Raw genomic sequence first — 27,703 nt, forward strand, 5'->3', positions numbered from 1 at the left:
AAAAATATTTTATATATTCCACTCCATACTTCATTAAATTATCTATAATGATAAAATAAATGTACTGATTTAAAGTAAAACTTCAAAGAAAGATTATGCTAAAACTCAAATGTCTGCATACTTATGCACTTGTCACCAATCTAAAAATTATTTAAAGGTTAGTTTTCTAGTATAATTGCACAGCTCAGAGTTTAAGGTCATCATAATGCTAGAGAGTTGAAAAAATAGTCTTCTAGCCTTGACAGATACAAGAGAAAGGAGAGGACTAATTTGAATTGTATATAAATATGAAATAAAATAAACGGTCTCTTAGATGGTACACAAGCAACAAGATCAGTTCTGATGTACCAAGTTAGGAGGAAAAAAAAATTTTTTTTAAGAATTAAGCTGTTACTTTGAATTATAGCCAGAGAATGTTCTCCCTTCACTTTAGATAAAATTTTCCAAATCAAGAAAAGTAAGATATGAGTCTGAACTGGGCTGACAATAAAGCGAGATTTACCAGAATTCCATGAAAATGGAATTATCTAACATTTTATACACATGTACAGAGGGCAATTGGATTCCCAAGTGGCTCAGTGGTAAAGAATCTGCCTGCAATACAGGAGACAGAGAAGACCTGAGTTCAATCCCTCGGTCAGGAAGATACCCTGAGGAAGAAATGGCACCCCACTCCAGTATTCTTGCTGGAAAAATCCCATGGACAGAGGAGCCTGGAAGTCTATAGTCCATGGGGTAACAAGCGAGTTGGACCGGACTTGAGCAAACATGCACAGAGAACAAACTTAATACCAAAACTCACCGAAAAATAATACAATTTTACTGACATGATTCCTAGCTTACAGATTCTGGATTTTAATTCCAAGGGCATTTTACAGCTGTATCCTTAATGGAGCACTATCATAATCACAGGAGGGGAAAAAAAAAAGATCACGCTGCCAAAATTGACTTGTGTGATGACGTGCTTATCTTCCCATAGTCAGCCACCTTCTGCTTGTTAACGTTGTGGAGGGCACCGCAAAGCCCACCAACCAACGGAAACCCCACCGTATTTACTGCAATCCAGTGAGAAACGGAGTCGCCGGAGTCCGGCAGTTCTACACCACAACCATCAACATTCTGAAACTCAAGGAAAACACAAACGTGACCCGGCTCAGACAAGTAAGGCATGAACAAATGTTTCACATTAAGTGAGTTGAAGGACCTGGCTGAAAATTACAAGGGCTGCTTCGGAAAGCAATGACTCCCATTATGGAAGAAATAGGTGTCCAAGAAAAGGAGCTTGTCAGAGATTCGTGTGTGGTTGGAGGTAAGGCCCCTCATCTGGTCACAACCCCCTATCCTGGACACAAGGCTTCATCCAACACAGCGCTCTGGGAGGAGGAGTCAAAGCCAGGAGTCGGAGGGTATACTCTTTGAAATCTAATTAAGCAGCAATGACCTCAAGCCATTTTGCTATGAAAAACCAGGAGGAAAACAATCTCACCTTTCTCCCTGAATTTAAAAACACCCCATCGGCCTGGCACTGCCTAATTTGAATTCATCGATTGCACATTACAGAGCACGCGGGGACATTTATACCGACAACAAGGATTATTTCCACATTAGGATAAACAGGCTTGGGATAGAGGTACTTCCAAATAACAATTTCTGTGAAATATATTCTTTGAGTATGCATCTTCCCTGCCTTCCACTTTGTGGGCAGGTGAGTTAGGGAGTTCCTGTTCTTTAAACACGGATGGGACTGGGCAGTGCTCCATTTCGCTCTTTTCCCCTGCTTCAGTGATAATATAATTTATAGGAAATTCTGCCTCGACCCCGCTTTGTAGTATTTTCTAACGGCTTGCTACACTCGGAAAAAGCGCGCAGTTTTATTCAAGTCCTTCTGTTGTGGAAAAATAAAATAAAAAAAAAAAATTGAAGTGGAAAGAGCAGAAGGAAAGATATATGTAGCAAGCAAGCATAAATATGTCGACAGAGGGGTTTAAGAGAAAATGAAGTCAGCAGGGCTTGCGCCACGCGCTGCTATTATAAAATATAGGGCAAATCACCAGCACCCTATGTTTTGCAGGTTTCCATTAAGGGAATCTTTGTGTGTGAGTAAATGGCTTGTAAATTCAAGCCTTTTTGTGTGGTTTGACTCGAAAAGGTGACTGTTTTATATCATGGATTTTATGCTAAAGTGTTGGTGTGTTTTTTAATGGTAAACTAAATCAGAAAAAAGATCCAATGGAGAAGAATTGATTATATAATCTATCCCAATTTCATCATTTTCTCTTTGGATATAGGATATATAGTCTATACTTATAAACAGCTCTGAATTTTTTTTTCTTTTAATCTCTGAGCCTTCCTGGAGGAGCTATAAAGTCATTTACATTCTTTTCCATTTTTTCATACTTTAGTTAAAAACTCCTCATGGTGAAATTATTGCATCTATCTCAAAATGAAATATAAATTACTCATGTATAAAATTCATTGAATTTATCTGTCAAAGTTTTAAAAATTTGTAAATTATGAACCATAATTTAATTAATACAAATATACACTGTATAGGTTTAACTAAAAAATCTCACAACTGATGCACATAAATTTCATTAATATAAAATGTACTAATTGTAATTTATAATTAAAAGAAAACATCAGTCAGTCAGGCAGTTCAGTTCAGTTGCTCAGTGGTGCCCGAGTCTTTGTGACCCCATGGACTGCAGCTTGCAGGCCTCCCTGTCCATCACCAACTCCCGGAGTTCACTCAAACTCAGATCCATCAAGTTGGTGATGCCATCCAGCCATCTCATCCAGGCATCCCCTTCTCCTCCTGCCCCCAATCCCTCCCAGCAAGAGAGTCTTTTCCAATGAGTAGGAGTAATAAAAAATTATGCGACATATTCAAAAGCACATTGGTGAACCCAAATACTAGAATCTTAGATGAGCTAAAAGAACAGTGCTATTCTTGGGCCTGTGGGTGCAAAAAGGGAGATGTATGTTTTTCAAGCATTGTGTTTTTACTAAATTTCCTAAGTGTGTTTTTCAACTTTAGTGAATTATCACTGATGAATAAAAGGCTTCCCTGGTGGCTCAGTGGTAAAGAATTTGCCTGCCAATGATGGAGACAGGGATTCGATCCCTGGTCCATGAGTTTGGGTGAACTCTGGGAGTTGGTGATGGACAGGGAGGCCTGGCCTGCTGCAGTTCATGGGGTCACAAAGAGTCAGACATGACTGAGTGACTGAACTGAACTGACTGAGTTATATAAATTCATTATATAGTTTGGATATTATCCCCTTATTGGATACGTGTTTTGCAGTATTTTCTCCCATTCTATAGGTTTTGTGGATTCATTTCCTTTTCATTTTCTTGAGTGCTTCCTTTGTTGTGCAGAAGGATTTCAGTTTGATACAGTCCCACTTGTTTATTTCTGTTTATGTTGCCTGTGCTTTTGGCATCATATCCTAAAATCTCTGAACTCTTCCCTGGGGACATGTCACCTCCTATAAACCATGTGTTCTTTGTATCCACAGAGTGCAGAAGGTTTACAGAGAAATCCCGTGCCTCGTGGATTTTTCTTGCAATAAAATGTTACCAGTAGTATTTCTTTATTGTTTAACCTAACCTTGGACAGCCTATGTGACATTTTTCTTGCTCCTCTTTTCTCTAAGAACTTCCCGAGGTGCTTCCTATAGCAAGTCTCTGACGACTCCTGTTATTTTACCTTGCTTGCCACTCTGATGTGTAATACATTTCAGTTGAACTCTCATGGACAAATCGGGATTCTGGATCTTCACTTTCTATGTAAAGACTCATGAGTTTAGTCAGTTAGAGCTCTGCTTATCTAATTTTTACTCTTCTAACAGACTTGGAGAGGATTATCTTGCCATTCAAAAAGTTCTTTCAGTTTGGCCAAAATTGCTTATTATGTGACTATTCATAGAATTTTGGTTAAGATTGTGGCGGTCTAACATTTTCCTTCCTGATAACTTAAGATCATAGTACAATATGGAAACAATGAATAAATAGAGAATAAGAGACATCCTTAAGACAAATGCCAGGGATCCCCTAAATTCATTGTTTTGAGTATTATGGGGAAAAGTGATGAGCAAGGGGAAAAGCAGCATGATCTGACCATGGAATGTTTAGCCTGCAGTCAGCCTGTTCCTGGAGTGGACTCCTAAGGAGGGGCTGTGCACCAACGCCAGTATTCTTGCCTGGAGAGTCCTATGGACAGAGGAGCCTGGTGGGCTACAGCCCATGGGGTCATAAACAGCTGGACATAACTGAAGCGATTTAGCACACACATATACTAGTCCAAGCTGAGGCTGGGTGAAGTTCAGGGACCTGAGGAAAGGAGAGAAGCTAAAACAAAGTTTGCTTAGCAAGCATTTTATTCCAATTGATCCATGAGGACAAAATAGTTCAGCTAATAATTTATGATGCAAAAAATGGGAATTCACAGGGTCTGTGTCTGGCTTTGTCACAGAAAAGCAAGAGGACATCCATGAGTCTAAGTCACGTGGGGAAGGGTGGTTCTTCGTAGTGAGACACTTCCTGGGAAACAAGGGTACGTGTTTCAATGGAGAAGACAGTTCTTTAATCATTTTTGTTTCCCAGGATTGGAGGGCTCAGGTATAGTTCATCATTGTCATGCCTCAAATGACCTTTGTGGTACTGACCAAATGATGTACACTCAAGACAGGAAAAAAAAATAAGTAGAGCAAAAAGAGCAGAGAGAAGGAGACACACACACACACACACACATATGGGTTAGACTCTGGGAAGAGGCTCTCATGTTTTGGTGGTAATATATATCCACAGGTTCTTGAATTTTTCTTCCATCAATAATGTGCAGGACTTAAGGACTTCTAGACACTAGAACAAAGAAGAAGCCTTGACATACAACTTCAAAGACTAGGTCATAGAAGTGCTATAGTTTCTGGCTTGTTCTATCTCTCTCTTGGATCAGTCACTGTGGGCAAATACAGCTATCAAAAACCCATTTTGGAAAGGGGAAATAAAAGGCTTCCTGACATTAGCTAGTAAGGAGATAAGGTCTCCAGCCAATGGCCATATGGGTGAGCAATCTTACAGCGTCTACCATCATCAAATCTCCAGATGGCCACAGTTTTGGGCAACATTTTAAATGCAATCTTACGAGACCCTGAGTAGGAAGTACCCAATTTAGCTGAAGTTGAATCACTGAACCTCTGAGATAATAAATGTTTAAACTGCTAAATGTGAAGTAATTTATTACTCTGCAAGTAACTAATCCAAACCCTTTGAAAAAAAACACTGTATTTCGATTTTCTGTACTAGATTTGCTAGTCTTATCCCCCAAACTATAACATAATGTTCCTGAAAGCAAGATCATTTATTTCTTTTATATTTTCCAGAGTACTTACCAATTCCATTGGTCTTGTATAAAAGTGTTCAAAAAATTCTTTTTTATCGCATGCATATTAGGAGAGCCAGGACCAAAATCAAAGTCTAGACACGACTGAGTGACTTCATTTCGACTTTTCACTGTCATGCATTGGAGAAGGAAATGGCAACCCACTCCAGTATTCTTGCGTGGAGAATCCCAAGGATGGGGGAGCCTGGTGGGCTGCCGTCTATGGGGTCGCACAGAGTCGGACACAACTGAAGTGACTTAGCAGCAGCAGTAGCAGCAGAGAAGAGTAAAAACATAAAGCAAATGGAATAGACAGAAACAGGACAGAAATAGGAAAAATAAATATGCACATGAAAATGTGGGAAAATGTTCAAAGTCAATAAAATGTGTATTTTCGATTATAATTGGTTCCAAACAGTTCATATTACTTTCGTTTTACACTAAGGCTTTTTGCATGTTGCTTTGTATCAGTTACTTTTTTTTTTTTTTTTTTGCTAGCCTGAACTTATAAAAATTCAATGAGCCAATGATTGCTCTCAGATACAATAAGCTAGTAGGTAAAAATATCTATAGTCACTATTGAAAGCTGTGTTGTTTTAGCATAAATTAACATATAAATTTTTAGCTGTAATTGCCTCTCTTAATGTTGTTGGGTTTTTTTTTTAGTGGAAAAATCATAATTTTAAGACCATCATTAATAATAATCAATAAATCAGTGGCATTTTATAAGAATGAGCTTAGTCGCTCTTGCATTTCTGATTCTTTGCGACCCCATGGACTCTAGCCCACCAGGCTCCTCTGTCCGTGGGATCCTCCAGGCAAAAATATTAGAGTGGGTTGCCATTCCCTTCTTCAAGGGATCTTCCTGACACAGGGATCAAATCCAAGTCTCCTGCACTGCAGGCAAATTCGTTACCATCTGAGCTACCAGGAAGCCCCATAAATGGGCCCAAATTGTGTGTGTGCATGCATACATGCTCACTCAAGTCTGACTTTTTGCAATCCCATGGACTGTAGCCCACCAGGCTTTTCTGTCCATGGGATTCTCCTGGCAAAAATACTAGTGGGTTGCCATTTTTCTTCTCCAGAGGATCTTCCTGATCCAGGGATCCAACTCAAGTCTCCTGTGTTTCCTTCATTAGCAGGCAGGTTCTTTACTAGTTGAGCCACCGGAGAAGCCCTTTATGAGAACAGAGGAGCAATAACTTTGCAAGTATTTCCTTAAGAACAAAGGAGGTTTACCTGTGTTTGCACTCACTGGAGACTAGAGTTATGTGTGGGGACTGACTCGCATTTTTTTGCTCCTAAAGAACAGTAGAAACAATTCTGGTGCAGGGTTGGGTTGGGGATTGATAGGGTAAGAGTTGGGGTATTGAAGTGACCCAGCTTGTTTGATATGTATGGAACTTCAAATTTCTTTTATTTCCACAAACCTGACAATTAATTCTTGGTTATCTCCCTGTTGTCATTTCTTTTTTTGTTTGTTTGTTTTTTTCTTTTTTTAATTTAAATTTATTTATTTTAATTGGAGGCTAATTACTTTCCAATATTGTATTGGTTTTGCCATACATCAACATGGATCTGCCACGGGTATACACGTGTTCCCCACCCTGAACCTCCTCCCATCTCCCTTCCCGTACCATCCCTCTGGGTTGTCTATGGCCATACCACTCTGAACGCGCCCAATCTCGTCTGTTGTCATTTCTTAATAAGACCTTATGCAAAGAGGTTAATGAGGAAAATTGTGTTTTCTGAAATGATTAGGTGAGCAGCATAGATAGAATAGAAATAATTGCTACCTCTGTTACAAACAGAGCAATCTTAACAAAATTGCTGAAAATGTTAAAGACATAATTTGAGCACATTCTGAGAACTCAGACAAGAAAATAAATATAAGTAGAGAAAGGTCTTGAGAATCCCATGGACTGCAAGGAGATCCAACAAGTCCATTCTGAAGGAGATCAGTTCTGGGTGTTCTTCGGAAGGAATTATGCTGAAACTGAAACTCCAGTACTTTGCCCACTTCGTGTGAAGAGTTGACTCATTGGAAAAGACTCTGATGCTGGGAGGGATTGGGGCAGGAGAAGGGGATTTCAGAGGATGAGATGGCAGGATGACATCACGGACTCAATGGACGTGAGTCTGAGTGAACTCTGGGAGTTGGTGATGGACAGGGAGGCCTGGCGTGCTGCGATTCATGGGGTCGCAAAGAGTTGGAGAAGGAAATGGCAACCCACTCCAGTGTTCTTGCCTGGAGAATCCCAGGGATGAGGGAGCCTGGTGGGCTGCCGTCTATGAGGTCACACAGAGTCGGACACGACTGAAGTGAGTTAGCAGCAAATAGGGACACGACTGAGCGACTGAACTGGACTGAACTGAGAGAAAGATCATTACCTAATTTCTAACCATCTTGTTTCAACTGTATCTATTTTGAGTGCCTTCATAAAGGAAAACTATACTGGAAGTAGGACACTGTGGAATGTGTAGTATGAGGACTACGCTAAAATAAACATGTCCAGTGAATTATTATATTATTAACAGTATTGGGCAGGTAAATTCCCATGTACCTGGTTGCTTTCCTAGAACTAACCTAAATGTTAATTTACATGTTCATCTAATTAACATTGTGGATGTGTGCTTTGTGGAAGCTGAAGTGGTAAATGCAAAAAAAAAAAAAAAAAAAAGCAGACACAATACTTTGTGTCTTGGTTTTTGCATTTAGATCAAATTTTCCCATAGAAATGACCACGTTTGTCTCCTGTTTGACTTCCCTAGTAACTCAGATGGTAAAGAATCTGCCTGCAATGCAGCAGACCCAGTTTCAGTCTTTGGGTCATGCAGCTCCCCTGGAAAAGAGAATGGCAACTAACTCCAATATTCTTGCCTGGAGAATTCCATGCACAGAGGAGCCTGGCAGGCTACAGTCCATGGGGTTGCAAAGAGTTGGACATGACTGAGTGATTAACAACACTTGGCTCCTATTAGAACTTTGTGCTCTTTCTGCTTCCTGTCTCCAGGGAAAGATCCAGCATTTCATTTGGCCAGAGTTCTAGAGATTGGATTGAACTAATTCAAGAGAAGAGTAGTTTGGGCTTTGCTTTGCCCTGGGATTTGGATTTGCATGTTCGAGGATCTTTTCCTCCTGAGTTTTGAAGTCAGTCAGGCAGAGAAACAAGCCTAGCTTCAAAAATCTGTGCTAGCTGGAAAGCATGATGAAACATGAAGCTTTGTGAAGGGTGCTGGGAACATCCCATGTGCACGATCTTTCCATAGCTCAGTCCGGAAATTAATTTCCAAGTTCATGTTCTGGACCAGGTTTTTCTCACTATCACAGGATAGTTATATTAATATTAAAATAGGCAAGATTTGTTTGTGATCTTAGAGAACAAGAAAGTGTTCAATACTATGCTGATACGGCAACCCTAAACTTAGCCTAAACATTAAGTTTTCTCAGTCATGTTTATTCTCAAATATAGAAAATTATACTACCAACCGAAGTTAGTGTTTCAGTTTGAAGTTCGTTATAGAGCTTCTATGTTAGGTGAGGAAAAACTGAAACAGCAGTTAGACCCCAGAAGGGCTCCCCTAGTGGCTCAGTGGTAAAGACTTTGCCTGCAATTCAGGCAATGTGGGTTCAGTCCCTGGGTCGGGAAGATCCCCTGGAGAAGGAAATGGCAACCCACTCCAATATTCTTGCCTGTAAAATCCCATGGGCAGAGGAGCCTGATAGGCTATGGTCCATGGGGTCAGAAAGAGTCAGGACTTAGTGACTAAACACACAAACTGTTTCATTAATTAATTTCACATGATAGTTCAGAGCACATTCTTGCAGAATCTAATGATGCCATTTGAGGACTATTTTCCTTCTCTGCTATAACCCTGAAACTAAACGCACATTTTTCTTACTGACTAGTTTCAATAGCAAGGTCAAAAGGTAGCTAAAGCCTATCTCTCTATGAGAGAAAATTGTCTCTGATCAATAGTTCCACTCGAATCTTTACTCTGTAATGTATATCAGAGCTCAAGCCACAAGAAGCTGAGTAACCTGCTGTCATCCACGGCATGGCCGGGAGCCAGTGAGGCACTTAGTGACGCCCTCTCTCCTCACTGCCAGGCTTTGAAGGCAATTTATGCATCTGAACATTTGGAGATTTTTTTTTTTTTAACTTCCCCTAAGGAAAGAAGTTTCACTCCAATATTGTTACAAAAGCAAGTCATTCAAGAACCCAGTAATTTTTACTTGTTGATCAATGATATCAAAATGTTTATCAAAATGATTTGTAGTATGAATTATTCTACTCCAAGAAGTACAGTGTAATTAAAAATAAACCTGGAAAGGTAGTATTAGAATATAATATAATCCAAAATGATTCTATATGAGGCTACACTTTATTTCATTCTTAATAGCGTATTACACAAAATCAAAAGTAGCATTTAACTGTTGATTGAATGAAAAAGCAAAAGTTTAAATTATGAGAGATTTCAAGTAGTTTCGGACAGGCTAAAGTAAATAAAATGCTAGTTAAATCTCCAGACAATATTTGGAGGAGGAAAGTACAATTTAACTGGCAAAAGAGTATATATTTTGAATACAAATGAAAATTGTACACCCACTTCCTCTGTCTCACCAATAATAAAGCAAATGTTTTTGCTGAGTATTACTCAAAACTTGCTTAAATGATCACTTCTAAGTCATCAAATTTATTTATTGTAATAATGGAAACACCCAGTGCCAGAATTTGCTCGTGAAAAATAATCAAATAATTTTCTGTGGAAATAATTATTTTAATGACTATCTAAATCTGATATATCACCCTTATTTCATACTAGCTTCTTTAATAGTTAAAATGTTCATGGTATAACATGGAAAACTTATCTGACTCTCAATAAAAATTACTCACTATCTCCACTGTTCTTTCTGGTCCCTAAAATGTGAGAAACTACTCCCTTTTTCAATGGACAGAGGAAAATGCTTCATTTCTTCCTCAAAGTTATTTTTGAAATGTCATTCAACTTTAACTGGCAGGTTGTATGACCAGCCAGGTTTCTTACTGCTGATTCAAAGAGTGATTCTAATAATTGTACTTGCTGTACCTGAGTATATATGTAATCACTTCTTATGTTTTAACTTATGATGAATTCAGGGGAAGAATAAGATATTTCCTATTTCTCTAAAATGATAGATACAGTGTGGTATTTTAAATAGTTGTGATGACTAAATAATGTTATAATGTGATGCAGAGTATTTTTTCCACAAATCTCATTAGTAAATAATATCTCATTGTATGAATAACCCAAAATATGTAGATCTACTAAAGATGGACATTCAGTATATCTTTTCTGTGTGTGGGTATATGTGTCTATACCCACAACGGTTTACATGTGTGTACTTATATATGTATATGTTTTTAATCTGTGTATATATCTATCTATATAAATAAACATAGTTAGATATATGCAGATATAGATCTATCTGTCGATCCATCTATCTATAGGCTTCTCAGGTGGTTCAGATGGTAAAGAATCTGCCTTCAATGCAGGAGACTTGGGTTTGATCCCTGGGTCAGGAAAATCCTTTGGAGAAGGGAATGGCTACACTCCCATATTCTTGCCTGGAGAATTCCATGGACAGAGGCTCCTGGCAGGCCACAGGCAATGGGGTCACAAAGAGTCAGACATGAGTAAACCACTAATACTTTCACTTTTTCATATATATGCCTATATTTAAATGTTGGCTTGTAGTATATGTGCATATTCAACTGTACTAGGCAGTACCTAATTGAATTTTAATGATTCTATATCCTATCACACTCCTAACAAATGTGGATAACAATCCCGTGGATACTCAATCTTGAAAACAATTGTTTTTAAAAACAATCAGATTTTAAGGTTTTGGCCATCAGTTCAGTTCAGTCACTCAGTCGTGTCCGACTCTTTGCGACCCCATGGACTGCAGCACGCCAGGCCTCCCTGTCCATCACCAACTCCTGAAATTCACCCAAACTCATGTCCATTGAGTTGGTGATGCCATCCAGCCATCTCATCCTCTATCATCCTTTCTCCTCCTGCCCTCAATCTTTCCCAGCATCAGGGTCTTTTCAATGAGTCAGCTCTTCGCATCAAGTGGCCAAAGTTTTGGAGTTTCAGCTTCAACATCAGTCCTTCAGATAAACTCCCAGGACTGATCTCCTTTAGGATGGACTGGTTGGATCTCCTTGTAGTCTAAGGGACTCTCAAGAGTCTTCTCCAACACCACAGTTCAAAATAATCAGTTCTTCAGTGCTCAGCTTTCTTCACAGTCCAGCTCTGACATCCATACATGATCACTGGAAAAACCATAGCCTTGACTAGACAGACCTTTGTTGGCAAAGTAATGCCTCTGTTCTTTAATATGCGGTCTAGGTTGATCAGAACTTTCCTTCCAAGGAGTAAGCTTCTTTTAATTTCATGGCTGCAATCACCATCTGCAGTGATTTTGGAGCCCAGAAAAAGTCAGCTACTGTTTCCGCTGTTTCCCCATCTATTTGCCATGAAGTGTTGGGACCGGATGCCATGATCTTTGTTTTATGAATGTTGAGCTTTAAGTCAACATTTTCACTCTCCCTCTTTCACTTTCATCAAGAGGCTCTTTAGTTCTTCTTCACTTTCTGCCATAAGGGTGGTGTCATCTGCATATCTGAGGTTATTGATATTTCTCCTGGCAATCTTGATTCCAGCTTGTGTTTCATCCAGCCCAGCATTTCTCATGATATACTCTGCATAGAATTTAAATAAGCAGGGTGACAGTATACAGCCTTGACATACTCCTTTTCCTATTTGGAAACAGTCTGTTGTTCCATGTCCAGTTCTAATGGTTGCTTCCTGACCTGCATACAGATTTCTCAAGAGGCAGGTCAGGTGGTCTGGTATTCCCATCTCTTTCAGAATTGTCCACAGTTTATTGTGATTCACACAGTCAAAGGCTTTGGCATAGTCAATAAAGCAGAAATAGATGTTTCTCTGGAACTCTCTTGCTTTTTCGATGATCCAGCGGATGTTGGCAATTTGATCTCTGGTTCCTCTGCCTTTTCTCCATATGGTAAATGTAAATTTTATTTTGCATTTCTTGTTTACCTAATAGTTGAGAGTGTACTCATGTATAGCGATTACTTATATTTCCAGTTCCATGAAATTATAGCTATACCTTTACTCAGTTTTCAGCTGGTTTGCTTGCCCTATTTCCTGATTTATAGAAAGATATTTTTAAAAAATATTTATCCTGGATATAAATATAAATAATTTGGTAATAAAATAAGTTCATTGTATTTTACTTTTTTGTGGATATGTTTTTTTGTTTTTTTTGTGATATTCATTAATAAGTACATTTTACATTTAAAATTGTTGAATTTATTATTTCCCTTCTTTAAATTTATCTTCCTTAAAGCAACATTTTAAATCTCATTATAAAAATATCATATATTTTACTCTAGAAGTATTTCTTTTATCATTCATATTTAAACTTCCCAAATTATTTCAGTTGTTATGTGTATTGAAAATGTCAGTTCATTTAAACTGTGTTAAAATAACTGTTATATGTGCTATATTAGTCGTGTCCCACTTTTTGTGACCCCATGGACTGTAGCCCACCAGGATCCTCTGTTCATAGAATTCTCCAGGCAAGAATACTGGAGTGGGTTGCCATTCCTGTCTCCAGGGAATCTTTCTGACCCAAGGATAGAACCCAGATCTCCTGCATTGCAGGCAGTTTCTTTAACATCTCAGCCATCAGGGAAACCCAAGAGAATGGTTATACATGATTTGATTTCTACTACAATATTTGTTTTCTGTCTTATTTTTCCCCTATTCCTTTCTTTCCTCATTTTGTGCTGTTTATTTGGATTGCATTTTCATTCAGTGTTTAATTATTTTTTTCTTAATTAACATGACAGTTATGCATACTATATTTTTTTTATTATTTTGTAGTTGCCTATAAAATTTTAATATTCATATTTAACTTAAAAATTTAAGCATAAATAATATCTTTTTATTCTTTCTGGATAATACAAGGACCTGAGAATTAGAACACTCCAAACTCCCTTCTCTCCCTGCTTTGCCCACCCCACCCTACAATAATTCAGAGCTGTTCCCTTTTAATACTGGATTTAATTCTTTCTGTCTTGTCTTCTTTAACCACAAAACCTAAATTTTATTTTCATCATTTGCATTCATGCTATGTTTAACATTTACATTATTTCATACATTTAATATTTTCTTCTTGGTTCACTGAGACCCAACTTCTAGAATCCTTTATATTGACAAACAAACACAAGCAGATGCTGATTCCATTGTTGCTCACCCTTATAATCTTTTATTTGTCATTTTTCTCTGCTTTTAAAAAAATTTCCAAATGTTTAGCCATGCCTTTTAATTTCCCATTGTTAATATATTATACAGGGTGGAATTCGAATTAACATTTAGCTCCCTGGTGGATCAGATGGTAAAGAATCTTCCTGCAATGCGGGAAACCCAGGTTCTATCCCTAGGTCAGGAAGATCCCCTGGAGAAGGGAATAGCAACCCACTCCATTATTCTTGCCTTGAGAATCCCATCGACAGAGGAGCCTATGGATGGGCTACAGTCCAAGGGGTTGGAAAGTGTCAGACATGACTAAGTGAATAACTACTTCTTTCCCTTACCATTTTGGGGACAATGGAAATAAAACTAGTATTTTGGGAAAGTTTCCAGAGAATTACTTGTTGTATAAGATGCCAATATACATAAATTATTTGATAATTTCAGAAAATAAAATAACAAGGAAAAGGTGATATATAAGTTCCCTAAAATATTCAGATGACCGATTGAGACGGGAATTATGAATGGAAGAGGTAGCTTATGCAATTGTTGTTCAGTCACTAAGTTATATCCCGCTCTTTACAACCCCAAGGACAGTAGCCCACCAGGCCCCTCTGTTCATGGGATTTCCAAGGCAAGAATACTGGAGTTGGTTGCCATTTCCTTCTCCAAGGGATTTTTCCTGACCCAGAGATTGAACCCGAGTTTCGGGCATTGGCAAGTGGGTTCTTCACCACTGAACCACCTGGGAAGCTCAGTATACACAGTTAGGATCAGCTACACACAGAGCAATGTGTGTAACTATGGAATGTCAGGAAAGGTAGAAACACTTGAGTTTATGAAAATTAAAAATAACTCTTTATATATTTGAAGACCTGTCACAATGAAGCAAATTCATCAGTAAACAGGATTTTCCTTGAGTTGATTGGTATTTTGTTTTACCGGACTGTCATAACTACTCCTGATTTCTTTACCTGACAGTGACTATTGTCAAGCTTAAAGGATGTCAAGGTTAAAGGACAGGATTTTTGAAAACCCACCATAAATGTTCAGAGGGAAATAGAGTTGAAAGTTAAATGTTGCTCATGGAAAAAAATCAGTCTTTTAATTTTCTGCCCACTAAAGTGTTGCCATCTGATGTCATTTTAATACACAGTTAACCAGAGGATGGAAATGTTATGATTTATCATGACAGGGTAAATAAAGCAATAAGAGCAAATCTAATTTAGGCATGCATCACTGAGCATGTCTTTTCACTCCTGCTTGATAGCTACCCAAAATGATCCAATGAAACATGAAAGGCGAGATGCATTAAAAGTGGGAGACTTTAGAGCACTAAAAGCCTGTTGTGTACTTAGGGGTTCTACAGCCTTCTCCTAAATCACTCACTGCTGGCTGAGATCTGAGAAAGGCTTCTCACGAGCTTCTGAAGCATTTACACTTCCCGCTGCTCTGTGAATCATTTAAGACAGCTGACTCTTCTGTTAGGAACCGTAGACGTGAAATGTATTTCTACTGTTGACTAGCAGGGGGGTTCCTGGACAAGTTCCTTAACAAGCCCTGCCTTCATTTCTACTTCTATATGATGGAAATACAGATCATGTCAAATGAGTAGCATTTTGGAATGTTTAATGAGATAATACATGCAAAGCTTTTATAGCATTGTCTAGTAATTATAAAAGACCTGTAAGTATTAGTCATTTGATTAATGTTAGTCCTAACTGTTGTATTAAGCTTAAGACTAAAAACTGCCTTAAATAACTGAGGTCACTAAACTTAGCACCTTGTTCTCAAACAGGAAAATAATATGAAAACATGCAGCTTGTCTCCCAGGCTGCCAAGTAACTAGATTTAATATTCAAAACTCCACATAGAGCATATGTAACTCTAATGGTCTCACTCATTCAACCGTTGTCTAGGGTCAGTGTTTATTTTGAAAGATCCAGAAGGCGGCTTAAGTTTTCATTTGATTTGCATTCTCCCTCTCAACTCTCACTTACCTAATAGTTTTCTTTTCAAGATTTTCCTGATGGCTTAGTTTATGTTCCCGAAGACTAAGAATGAAGCATTATCATGGAGCAACAACAAAAACAGAAAGAACTAAAACACTTTTTTTTTTTTTAAGAATTTGACTTTATTTCTGGACCAACATACTCAAACTCCACACAGATTTTAAAAACCCTGGTGACTTCCTCTTACAAAAGGCAGTGCCTGGAAAATGCATAGTGAAAACAGTTTCAAAACAGTCCAAATTGTGTTACTCTGGTGGTGGTGGTTGTTCTTATTGAGAGTCGAGGGCCTATCTGTGGCTTTTTCACGTAATACCAGTGATTGGAAAATGTGATACATGAGATTTTCAGGGAACCCTATGGCATTAGTGTTGCAGCTTGAAAAGAAAGGTAGGGTGATAGACGATGCAGAGCAGTTGAAGTGTCACGCTCCCTGAACACCGCGTATTCATTTGTACATCTGCTTACGAAAAGTATTACTGACTGCAGTTTTCACAGAAGAGATGGAGGTTATGGAAGTTATTTAAGGTCACACAGCCAGAACTTGAACCTAAGTTTGGACTCACATTAACTACTGCCAATTCTAGTTATGTTAATAATATTTCTGTTGAGGAACCCACTTTGCTACTGAACAGAAAACCACAGAAACCTGTGTAACCAACTTAAATGAGTTTTCTATCTTGCGAAAGTATTATTCCACAAGATCTCAATTTGTCTCCTGAAGTTGTGGTTGAGCTAATGTTTTAGTTCCAAATAGATGACTTCACTTCCAATGTCTTAATAACCTAAATGCCATAAACGTTCTCCATTCACCTAATTTGTTACCAGTTATTAAAACTTGATGCTTAATGTCAAGGGAATGGGTTTCAAAATAAAATTTGTGAACTAGTTCCATTTATCAAGAAAAGGTTTGAAAATACAAAGCAGCTGAAATCATGCGTGCATCAGACACATAATAAAGCTCAGGAAGTTTTTCAAAATGAGCAACTCAGAAAAGGAACTGAGAGCAAATGCCATCCACCATAGCTTCCCCTGTGGCTCAGGAATAAAGAATCCACCTGCAGTGCAGGAGAGGCGGGAGACACAGGTTTGATTCCTGAGTCAAGAAGATCCTCTGGAGGAGGGCATCGCAACCCACTCCAGTGTTCTTGTCTGGAGAATCCCATGGACAGAGGAGCCTGGTGGGCTACAGTCCTTAGAGTCACAAAGAGTCAGACACGACTGAAGTGACAGCACTCACGCATGCAGTCCACTACAGTGTGTTGGTAGTCTGTCACATTCTCACATATAGGATGTCCTTAGGGGTTCAAGAGATGTATTTTACTAGTATATTTATATATCATATTGCAATGACATCTACACCCCGGGGGCCTGGCAGATTGGGTTGTCCATTCTTGCACAGGACTTGGCACAGGATAAACTACTCATGTTTCCTAAAGAAACGAATGTGTCACTCACAAATGAATGATGAATTTCTTGAATATAAGACTATGAGCAGATTATTTTGCTTTACTTTTCTATGTCTTTCATATGTTTTACCATCAAGCTTCTATTATTTTATATAGTGATAATAATATTTATTTTAAAGAGTAAATTTGCTTTGAGAACTGAGAGTTTAGGGTGAATGTCACTGAAGAGATTATGCACATATACCCAAAATTTCAAACCCACGGAAGCTGTGATGCTTGTAGCTCAGTTTCCTCCCCAAATCGCCTCATTAGCATTCCACACCAGAGATGTTGCGTGAAGGCGGTCTTCTGTTTCCTAACAGAAACATGAAAAGGAAAGGAGATGAAAAGAACAGTGAGAAGGAAAACACTTCATTATGAGAAGAAATCCTTGGTTACGGTTCTTGTTCCTTCCAAGAAGAATTTAGGCATAATTATGAAAACATCGAAAATGTATTTTAAGACTGTTTTCACTCTGCAGGCCATTTGATGATGACTGTGAGGTTTACTCTGAAAAAAATTTAAAAAGTCACTCAACAACACAAGGTCAAGCATAATGAAACATTTTTTTGTATTTGTAAACTTCTAGGGGTATTTTGTAACATCACTTTTCCTATCTTCCCCAGATTTACTGTCCCCTGCCTCATTATTGAATATCATGGTCAAATATTTTGCCACTGTCTTTGGTGAAGCTCTTATACTCCAGGAATTCAACAAATTTCTCTGTGTGTGCATATAGACTATTGCTTCTCTGTGTGTGCTTCTTAAAGTGAAAAAACAAAAATATTCTTGTTTATTACTTAGTGTTAGTTAGTGTTAGTTGCTCAGTCGTGCCCGACTCTTTGCGACCCCGTGGACTTCAGCCCACCAGGCTCCTCTGTCCATGAGATTTTCCAAGGATACTGGAGTGGGTTGCCATTTCCGTCTCCAGGGGATCTTCCCAACCCAGGGATTGAACCCCAGGTCTCCTGCACTGCAGGCAGATTCTTTACTGACTGAGCTACAAGGGAAGCCCTGTTTATGACTACATTTATTTAATTTGGCATTTTTACCACTAGTGTTGATAATTAAGTACTGAAATCTTTGTGATGAGTGAATGAGAGAAAATTCTGCCTCCTTTGATAAAAAGACCTTGAATTTAGATTCTGGAAAATTGTATGGTCGTCAAACATATTTCTGAATTGAAATGCCCTCAGTGCTTCTGTAAAATGGAAGATTGAATTGTTTAAAATCACACAGCTAGGAAGTGCCAAAGCTCTGTTTCCAACTGAGGCCATAGGGTTATTGTGTTTTGTGTTGCGTTTCAACTTGATCTAGTAACATAACTCTCCCCTCCCAAAATATAGTATTGTACAGTTTGAAGTAGTTGAGAGACAATTAATCCTTTTATTGCCACCACCAAATCTCTGAGAGACTATGTGTATAAATCCGGCTAGTTTTCATCAAAGCAAATTACTGGTTTTTGTGATTTTTAGGAGACTACAGATTATTTTTGACAAGCAGAATGATGTAGAATACAAGAGTCTGTTGAATGTAAGATTCAATGTAAGTTCTCTGATATGGAAAGAGCATTGACTTACTATAGTCCCCAGGTTCCTATTTTTCTCTATCATTTTTCTCTCTTCCTATTTTTCTCTCTTGTCTTTCTTGACTTCTTGCATCACATGGTATCTGTGTTTGCTCAGATAGTAAGATCTTCATGTCTGACTTTCAAGAAGTGCACTCACTAACCCACCATTAGTGTTCCTGTAAAGTGTGGTAGGTCCTGCATGATAGGATCATGAAAATTGTTCATAGATTTAGAGAACCTAAGGCCTAAACTGCTAAGTCAAACCTAGGTTTATGCATCATCTACTATGAGAATCAGTGCAATCTAGAATTGGTGTTTACTTTCCTCACTAAAATGCAAGAATATTTCCTGGAGTGTTCTGGTCAGTAGTCATTTGTAGGTCCCTGATGTTTTTAGCCAATGAAGTATGCCAATTAGATAAGATATGGGCTGAGCTTCAAAATCCCTTCCCTTTTTCTCTCAATACCTTCTTTATTTGGTGTTACATATTTCCTCAGAGTTCTTATAAGTTCTATATCCTTGATGGATACATACACACTAAAATGTATTTAAAAATTTGATAAGCCTACTATACCATAGATTTGAATCTAGTTATGTCAATATTAACTAAATAAAAATATATAAAATTAGACAACATTTATATGGAAGATCAATGCACAGAAATAATCCTGTAACCCAGGGGACCCAACCTCTGGGATCTATTGCCTGATAATCTGAGGTGGAGGTGATACAATAATAATAGAAAGAAAGTACACAATAAATGAAATGAATCATCCCCAGACACCCCCTCCTCAGTTTATGGAAAAATTGTCTTCCAAGAAATGGCTGCCAAAAAGATTGGGCACCACTGCTGTAACCCAAAGATTTAGATTCTACCCAATGTTGCTATTAGGGATAAGCTATTTTATTCATCTGAATTTCATTCTGCTTTTCAGTGTGATGTGAAAAGCAAGATCTATAGGTTGTTGTTAAGAGTCATACAAGTTTATGTAAACAAATGTCCTAAAAATGTTATAAATGTTTATAACATTTTCCTTATTAATATTATTCTTGTTTATACTTTGGCTCTTTCTGTAAAAGTTTGAAGTGGCTTATGAAAATATACTAATAACACAAGGAAATATAAATAATATTTAGACATTCAAAACAAAGAATAATAAAAATCAGGAGTTTAAGGCCAAGATGAATGGATTATTACTATTAATAAAAGCATAGAAAGAAAGAAATGAGGGGTAATTTGAGTTCTTCCATTTTAAAAGCATTTTACTTACCTTACTTTGTTATGGCTCTATTTTCTTCACCTCTAGGATAGCACAACCTATAACAAACAAAGATTGATTAATGCATCAAATAACAGCTTTATGTTTTTTCAATTCTTCCCTTGTATTGATGAAAATAGTTATTTTATTCTTTTATTTTTATAGTAGAGGAAAAATCAAGATCATGCTAATTCCTAATAGCTTAGGATTTAATATCATGAAAAGTACTCAAATAAAACTACCAACAATGCATTGATCAAACCACATACTATTTTATTAATATGTGGTATCAATTGAATGATGCCCGTTTCCAGAAATGTAACAATTGCAAGGGATATAGATGAGAGTTTTTTGTTTTTTGTTTTTTAAACAACCCATAACAGATGTTTGCAAGATTTTTTCATCCTACTTAGAACATTATAAACATATGGAATGGTCTATCAGGCACAATTGCTGAGGCAAAACACAAGGATCATTCAAGAAACAATTAGATTCTGTTCTAAAGAAATGGAATACTTTAAAGGATGAGTCCTGATGGGCCTATTGTCCTGATGAGCAAATAGCTCTAGCTAAACCCTTTAAGATCCTATCTCCATTTGAATGTAAATATCACCACAATGTACTCATATCTAGATTTGGGAGATTTTTCTTCTTTGCAAGAAAGGAGAGTGTGTTCACACTAGGCTACAAAACACCTACATGTAGTAATTTTGCTTTCATTCTCTTTGATGTTAAAAGAAAGGAAGAAAATTCTCATCATTTTAATATCTTCATTTTGGGGGTAATGTTTAATGGGGCTAAATGGTGATTTTTTTTTAAAGAGTAAAATTTTTGGAGTACTTTAAGGCATATACTCTGAACTGTACTAAGACATAATTAGGGAAATATATTAGGGGATAAAAAAGTTAGAAACATACAAGAAATAATTCAACATAATAGCATATGCAGAATCTAAGAAAATAAATCTTTGGAATTCCAAGCCCTCTTTAAAGCAGTTTGTCCTCAGCCAATTGTTATAGCATGACTCGGCCCTGAGAAAATTGTATTTTATTTTATTTATTACTTTGGAAAGTACCAGTCTGTCCTTATTGGAAAAGACAGTTTCCTCCTTGTAATCTTTTGACTCTGGGTGCCTGCATAAGAGTGATCGTCAAGCCTGGAACACTTCCTTACCTAGAAATAAAGGGCCCTGTAGTCTGAACTGGGCTGATTACCTGGTGTAGAAATAGCTTTCTCTGTTCCAGACCCATATTCTCATATTTATCTTCAGCGTGTACTTCTTTTGGTATCCAGCCAATCTCATTAACACTCCAGTTCCCTGCATGGCAGGAACCAGGTCCTTTCCTGCTGTGTAAGAAGGAAGGCTGCCGGAGGAGATCCACTGGCCCAGTGGGCTGCCGCTGACCACTGAAGGCAATCCTGCTCTGTCTCCTCTCCTTGTGACTAAAGCGTTGTTTCATCCACTGTGTATGTCTTGCCTTCCTTGGCTATCCCAAACCATCCAGTGGCTTGACACCCTGGTTCCTGGTGGCAGGCATTGTTACGTTCTTTGCTGTCCTCCATGAGGTGGGACTCCTTCCTTGGAGGTGGAAACAGGTATTACTGGCTTGAGTTCCACAATACTAATATTATTACACACACTTTTCTTTCTTTCTTTGTCCCAATGTACTTAAAAAAAATTTTTTTTAGAATCCTACATTTTTTTTTACTCCATATGACTGAGCAACTAAGCACAGAAAACAGAAGATATTTGATCTTTGTTCTGTATCTACCAGGCATGACAACTCGTTGAAGTATTTGTGTGCAGTGAGTGTTATAAAAATGAATAATTTTGTGTTTTCCAAAAACAAACATAATATTTGAATGTATTTTTCACACTACATGTAGCACTAGCTTCCTAAGACTCAGCTATGCTCTCCAGGAGTTGTTAATTATTCCTTCGCTTTTCTTGTTGAGGATTAACTTATCTAACTCTTAAGATCAATATACATGATTGATGTGTTATTTCAGACAGCCATGATAGATATATCTTGAGAAAACTATTCAGTAATCAGACAAAAGATATTTGCTGTTCAATAAATCATGAAGACAAATCAAAGTTATTTTAATAACTATCATTTCTACATATCATTCACATGATAAATGGTGACCCTCAAAATGGTAATAATTTGTAATATATTCTGAGTTCTTCATGTTGTTGCTTAGTGCAGTTGCCAAAGAGACCAACATAGGCACACTGGAAAAGCATGAATTATATTTCCCAGGTAATCTTAAATTGACCAACTTAGTACTTGTGTTTAAGTATTTAAGAATAGAGAAAATAAATGTTAGTTTTATCTCATCAATAAAAATTGCTAGTGAATGTGTGTCTCCCTATTAGAAGTAACCCTCTTGAGAGAAGACTCTATGACCTAATCGACTCTAGATCTCTGACAGATAACTGATTATCAAAAAGGTTTATGGACTAAAAGTTAATTGTTAACACAAATTTGCTTTATTGATGTATTCTGCTGAAGTATGCACTTTTATTAAGCTTCTACAAATTAGATGTTAATTGTAGAATGGCAAAATTTAAGACTATCCTTGAACATTTGATTCTCACAGAATAAATCTACTTTGGCTTAATGAAATATGGTCCTATGGGGCCTTCTAGTTTCAACACACACAAATTCATCCGCTAGGTGTTCTTTAACTATTAATTGTTGTACATCATTCACATTCACGTCTGTGAATTTTTAGCTTACTTTTGACAATGAAAACTCACACACAAAAACATAGAAGAAAGCATGGAGTGTATTTTTCCAAGATTAAATCTTCAAAGCCTTGTAGGAGATACATCTATAGCATATTGGATTGGCATATATATCTTGACTGCTCTCAAACATAATTTCTATTTTAAAAATGATAATTTTATGTAATATGCTTGCTTATTTAGCTAGATTTAATAAACATATATTGTGTACATAATAACCACATAAATTTGGGTCATGAAGTAATTGTGTTATTAGGTTAAATTTGTTTTTCTGTCAATAAATTTGGGCCTTTATTTTTTTATATTTATAAATCCCTCCTGAATTATAATATTATAAGAAAAGCTTTACTATGTAATTATTTTTTGTAACCTAATGATGAATTTATTGTTTTGACATTCACCATTCACACAACTAAAAGACTGTTCTACATTAGTTTTCTTAATATACTGAAATATGGTATTTAGTTCCAAATATGAGATAGTGCCATGAAAATTAGCCAGATTAAACTGAGCAGGTCATATGAATGCATTTTAAAATATGATTTCCCATTGAAAAGTTTAAAGAAAATTTTGTTTTTAATAAAGTATGTGTGTGTGTGTGTTATCACTCAGTTGTGTCCAACTCTTAGTGACCACATGGACTATAGCCCACCAGGATCCTCTTATTTTAAATTAAAATCTTAAATTAATATATTTACAAGCTTAGAATTGTTAGCAAAATAAAAATACAAAACCAATCAAAGTTTGCAACATTAATGTGATCTCACAGATTTATTTTTGGTGTCAGAGGAAGGCTACAATTCAGTTACCATGCACAAGGTGATGCCGCCAGCAATTACCAAGGAGATAATGATTCATCTCAATTTGGACATCCATACTATCTGTATGTATGTTAATATGTGTACCAAAGAGGTACAAAACTCATAAGTTTATTTCTATTAACTTTTGTACAGTGAGCATATTCATGTATCCAGCATTCTGATCAAAGCACAAAAAATACCAAGTGCCCAGGAACCCTCTCCCCGACAACACTAACAAAAGATGCCTCCCACTGTTATGAAGGGTAAAGACTGTTCATTCGTTCAGCCATTCACTTCTGACAGCTAGTTTTGACTGCTTTCATACTTGATATAAACGAATCATACAGTATTCAAGCTGTGTCTGGTTTCTTTCATTCTAAACTGTGCCTGTGAAATTCATTTATTTTCTTGGTGTTCAGTTAATTTTCTTGGTGTTCAGTTTATGTCTGTTATCTGATTATTTATTTTGTTTGTTTATTGCCTTATCACATTAGGGTGTCTAAGTCATGATATTTTCCTTGTTATTAGCAATTTATGTTTTCTTCTATAAGTGATCAGTCTTGCTAGGGGATTATCAATTTTATTAATAGTTTCAAACAACAAAGGTTAGCCTGGATCAATGCTCTCTGCTGTGTTTGTGTTTTCCATTTAACTAATATCTCCTCTTGTTTTTACTTATTCCTCTTTTCTAATTTCTGTTAATTTGATATACTTTTCAAAAATCCAGCTTCATGAGGTAAATGTTCAATCATGAATTATTATAAAAGCCTCAAAATTCATCAGGTATTTTCAGATCTTCATATATACAGATATGTGTTTATGTGTATTATATGCTTTATATTTCTCTCTAAACAATTTACAATTTCATGAGGTTTGATGTGTCATATCCACACTAAAGTTCTAATTTCTGTAGTGATTTCTTTTACCCATGAGTTAGTCAGTAATATGCAGTGTACTTTCCAAATAATTGGGAATTTCCAAGTTATCTTTTATTATAGATCTAGAAAAAGTACCAAGAATTATATGAATGGTTTGACATTTATTGAGACTTCCTTTACAGCTTAGCAAGTAAATGTTTAGTTTTTTAATATTACAGGTGCAGTTAAAAGCAAAAGTTCTATATATGTCAATTAGTCTGTGGTTGTGTATTGTCATTTTTCACTTCTGTGTTCTTGTGTACGCTTATACGTGTGTGTCTGCTATTTCTCTCAGCTCTTTCAAGAGTAGTGTTAAAATTCCACTGAATATGGATTTGTCTTTCATTCAGTTCTCAGGTTTGCCTTATATATTTTTAAGATAAATTATGAGGAAACAGTAGTATTTCCTCTCCTAGCATCTAAGTTGGCTGATAAAAATATAGCAATAACAGGTTTCTTTTGGTTAGTGTTTTCATGATTGAATTTATTTCATGCTTTTTGTTTTTAAGTTCTATGCTGGTGAGCCATATATAGATTTATTTTTGTTTTTCTTTGATTCAGTTTGACCATGCTAGTCTTATGATTATTATTTTTAGTCTATTTATTTTTAATGTAATTCCTTATATATTCATGTTTATATTACTGTTATTCATTTTGTCTTTGAACCTCTATTTCATGTTTTATTCTCTCCTGTTCCTTTCATGTTAGATATTTTAGAGTCAATATTTTCTATTATTAGTTACAGATTATTTTATGAGTTCTTAGTGTTTATCAAGCAGATTAACATATAAATACTTTTTGAATACTTGATTAACTGCCCTTGAATAATAATATCACTTTTATTAATTCCCCAGTAAAGTAAGAACTGAACAACATGTAACTCCATTTACTCCCTTTTCTTTATGCGTGCTGTTTTAGACACTTTTGCTTTACATGTATTTGGGTCTTCATAGAACATTATTGTTGCTTTAAATACACAATATTAATTTTCTTGTAATGCAGGTATGCTGGCTGGAAATTCTCTTTGAATTTCTCTGTAAACTTTTCATTTTACTTTTATTTTTGAAAGATATATTGGTTGACTACAGTTGACCCTTGAACAACATGAGTTTGAAAGGTATGGGTTCACTCATACCTAGATTTTTTTTTCAAGCAATATGTGCTACAGTACTCCATGAACCAGTCAGTTGAATCCATGGACATGGAACCACAGGTATGGAGGACTGACTGTAAAATTATATGTGAATTTTTGAATGTATAGGGGGTTGGCACCCCTACACCCACATTGTTCATAAGTCAGCTGTATATAAAAGCACAGTTCTGGGCTATATTTACTTAAGAAGGGCACCAGAGGGCATGAATACTGCAATATGTCTTTCATTGGGAGTCCAACTCTGGAGACCTCTTCCATGATATGTTTCTTATTTGGGGGAATTTCTCTGCCACTAACTGTTTAAATATCATTTCCTCCCCTTTCTCTCACAAATTTCCATCTGGAACAGAAATTGCAGGCATACTATGCATTCTCTCTGTGTCCAAAATTTCTCTTTTCTGTAATTTCCACCCTCCTTACTTTCTTTTCTTTAGTATGTTTCTCTTCTGTTGACATGTATTCCAGAGCACTAAACTTGTGTTCTGCTGTGTCTAACCTGTTGCTAAATCCATCTGAGTTATCAGTTTTAAAACTTTAATCTTTTCAATTCTAGACTTCCATTATATTCCTTTTGAGTATTTCAATTTTCCAGTATAATTTATCATCCCTTTACCTTCTCAATCTTTTCATGTATTTTCTTGTAACAGTTTGATCATAGTTCCTTTAATCTTATGTTTGTTAACTGAATATCTATAGGATTATCTCTGGCTTTGTTTCAATCATCCCTTTTCTTCCCTTGGTTTTGGATTTTATGAACTGGAGCTTGCAGTTTGGAAAAAATATAGTTCTAGCTCTGGTTTATCTTCCCATGAGAAACAGTCTTCTCTGTGTCTTCAGATGAGCACTTAGTGTTGTCCCCGAGATGGTATATTGAACATTAAACACAGTCAGTCATGATCTCCTCAACAAGGTTAGACTTGTTGTATTCTGCTTTACAGAGGCTTTCTGTTGAGCCTTTTTTACCTCCTCATCCTCCTTACAGCTTTAGAGGAGAAATCTATACATTTGAAGGCATCATGTTTCCATTTTCTCTTCCCAGTTCCCTGAGACCACCAAAAGCTATGCTCATTTTTCTCCTCTCAGCAGCAGACCACTCTGAGAGCATGGCTAACATTTTCAGCCTCCCACATAAAGGCTTAATCAGCAAATCCTCTCTGGAAATACACTTCTGTGAAAGTCAGCTCAGTTTTCAGAAGGTCCCTTCTCTCTTGGAAAACTGGCATCTCTAATTATCCTGGTTTCAGCAATTTTCTGATGTCTTAAACATGATCTTTATATTTTATGCAAATGTTCTAGTTGTTTATAGTGGAAGCATTGGTCTGCCATATTTAACTGTTTATCAAAAGATTTAGGTGTCACACACTCTTGACTGCCTGCTTACCCCATTCCTCAAGGATTTCTGTAATTCCATCTACTCTTGGACAAGCTTGTTACAAACAATAAGAGTGTTTGGTAGGCTCAATCTCCCACTAGACTGTATGCTTTTAGAAATATTGTATTATTCAACTGTATATTCTCAGTATCTAGCACTTGGTGTCTGAGAAATCAATGAGACTTTTTCAATTTATTGCTGAGTCAAATGGATTTTTGTTAACACATTTGAAGTTATAACCTTAATATCTTCAGTTCAGTTCAGTTCAGTCACTCAGTCGTGTCTGACTCTTTGCGACCCCGTGAATCGCAGCACGCCAGGCCTCCCTGTCCATCACCAACTCCTGGAGTTCACTCAGACTCACGTCCATCTAGTCAGTGATGCCATCTAGCCATCTCATCCTCTGTCGTCCCCTTCTCCTCCTGCCTCCAATCCCTCCCAGCATCAGAGTCTTCTCCAATGAGTCAACTCTTCACATGAGGTGGCCAAAGTACTGGAGTTTCAGCTTTAGCATCATTCCTTCCAAAGAAATCCCTGGGCTGATCTCCTTCAGAATAGACTGGTTGGATCTCCTTGCAGTCCAAGGGACTCTCAAGAGTCTTCTCCAACAACACAGTTCAAAAGCATCAATTCTTTGGTGCTCAGCCTTCTTCACAGTCCAACTCTCACATCCATTTATGACCACAGGAAAAACCATAGCCTTGACTAG

The sequence above is a fragment of the Oryx dammah genome, unplaced genomic scaffold (genome assembly GCF_014754425.2).
Source record: "Oryx dammah isolate SB20612 unplaced genomic scaffold, SCBI_Odam_1.1 HiC_scaffold_22, whole genome shotgun sequence".
In the NCBI taxonomy this organism is placed as follows: Eukaryota; Metazoa; Chordata; class Mammalia; order Artiodactyla; family Bovidae; genus Oryx; species Oryx dammah.